The following is a 2,500-nucleotide window of genomic DNA, read 5'->3' as shown; positions in this document are numbered from 1 at the left end:
TCTTTTTAACCATATAAAAGTTTTAAATTCATATATATACAAGTAATTTATATCATTTTCTATGAGCATTATGCTTATAAGAAATATTACAACATCAAAAATAGCTTAACATTTATTTTTTTTTTTAAATTTTTTGTACTTATATGAAAATTATTTAGTTGTATGAATTCATACACTTAGTACTTATATGAAAATTATTTACTTGTATGAATTCATAAACTTAGTATCTATATGAAAATTATTTAGTATTTATATGAAAATTATTTACTTGTATGAATTCATAAACTTAGTATCTATATGAAAATTATTTAGTATTTATATGAAAATTTTTAACTTGTATGAATTCATTAACTTAGTATCTATATGAAAATTATTTAGTATTTATATGAAAATTTTTAACTTGTATGAATTCATTAACTTAGTATCTATATGAAAATTATTTAGTATTTATATGAAAATTTTTAACTTGTATGAATTCATTAACTTAGTATCTATATGAAAATTATTTAGTATTTATATGAAAATTTTTAACTTGTATGAATTCATTAACTTAGTATCTATATGAAAATTATTTAGTATTTATATGAAAATTATTTACTTGTATGAATTCATAAACTTAGTATCTATATGAAAATTATTTAGTATTTATATGAAAATTTTTAACTTGTATGAATTCATAAACTTAGTATCTATATGAAAATTATTTAGTATTTATATGAAAATTTTTAACTTGTATGAATTCATAAACTTAGTATCTATATGAAAATTATTTAGTATTTATATGAAAATTTTTAACTTGTATGAATTCATTAACTTAGTATCTATATGAAAATTATTTAGTATTTATATGAAAATTTTTAACTTGTATGAATTCATTAACTTAGTATCTATATGAAAATTATTTAGTATTTATATGAAAATTTTTAACTTGTATGAATTCATTAACTTAGTATCTATATGAAAATTATTTAGTATTTATATGAAAATTTTTAACTTGTATGAATTCATTAACTTAGTATCTATATGAAAATTATTTAGTATTTATATGAAAATTATTTACTTGTATGAATTCATAAACTTAGTATCTATATGAAAATTATTTAGTATTTATATGAAAATTTTTAACTTGTATGAATTCATTAACTTAGTATCTATATGAAAATTATTTAATATTTATATGAAAATTTTTAACTTGTATGAATTCATTAACTTAGTATTTATATGAAAATTATTTAGTATTTATATGAAAATTTTTAACTTGTTTGAATTCATTAACTTAGTATCTATATGAAAATTATTTAGTATTTATATGAAAATTATTTACTTGTATGAATTCATAAACTTAGTATCTATATGAAAATTATTTAGTATTTATATGAAATTTTTTTACTTGTATGAACGTGGTTTCGGCGTTTTGGCTCTTTATATGTGGTTTCGGCTCTTCGCAAATAGGGACAGTAGGAATCTCCTGAATTCCTTTTTGCGCGTCACTAATAAGATGACGATGCATTTGGCTACGTAAATAAAATCATTTTTATGCCCGCCGTTTAACCAAATTTAGTTTTTTTTATATGCAAATATACGTTTTTTCGGCCTTTTGGCTCTTTATATGTGGTTTCGGCTCTTCGCAAATAGGGACAGAGGAATCTCCTGAATTCCTTTTTGCGCGTCACTAATAAGATGACGATGCATTTGGCTACGTAAATAAAATCATTTTTATGCCCGCCGTTTAACCAAATTTAGTTTTTTTTATATGCAAATATACGTTTTTTCGGCCTTTTGGCTCTTTATATGTGGTTTCGGCTCTTCGCAAATAGGGACAGTAGGAATCTCCTGAATTCCTTTTTGCGCGTCACTAATAAGATGACGATGCATTTGGCTACGTAAATAAAATCATTTTTATGTCCGCCGTTTAACCAAACTTAGTTTTTTTTATATGCAAATATACGTTTTTTCGGCCTTTTGGCTCTTTATATGTGGTTTCGGCTCTTCGCAAATAGGGACAGTAGGAATCTACTGAATTCCTTCATGCGCGTCACTAATAAGATGACGATGCATTTGGCTACGTAAATAAAATCATTTTTATGCCCGCCGTTTAACCAAATTTAGTTTTTTTTATATGCAAATATACGTTTTTTCGGCCTTTTGGCTCTTTATATGTGGTTTCGGCTCTTCGCAAATAGGGACAGTAGGAATCTCCTGAATTCCTTTTTGCGCGTCACTAATAAGATGACGATGCATTTGGCTACGTAAATAAAATCATTTTTATGCCCGCCGTTTAACCAAATTTAGTTTTTTTTATATGCAAATATACGTTTTTTCGGCCTTTTGGCTCTTTATATGTGGTTTCGGCTCTTCGCAAATAGGGACAGAGGAATCTCCTGAATTCCTTTTTGCGCGTCACTAATAAGATGACGATGCATTTGGCTACGTAAATAAAATCATTTTTATGCCCGCCGTTTAACCAAATTTAGTTTTTTTTATATGCAAATATACGTTT

The sequence above is a fragment of the Zeugodacus cucurbitae genome, unplaced genomic scaffold, assembly GCF_028554725.1.
Source record: "Zeugodacus cucurbitae isolate PBARC_wt_2022May unplaced genomic scaffold, idZeuCucr1.2 ctg00000024.1, whole genome shotgun sequence".
Taxonomy (NCBI): domain Eukaryota; kingdom Metazoa; phylum Arthropoda; class Insecta; order Diptera; family Tephritidae; genus Zeugodacus; species Zeugodacus cucurbitae.
The sequence above is the reverse complement of the archived record's forward strand: the minus strand, read 5'-3'. Positions refer to the sequence as shown.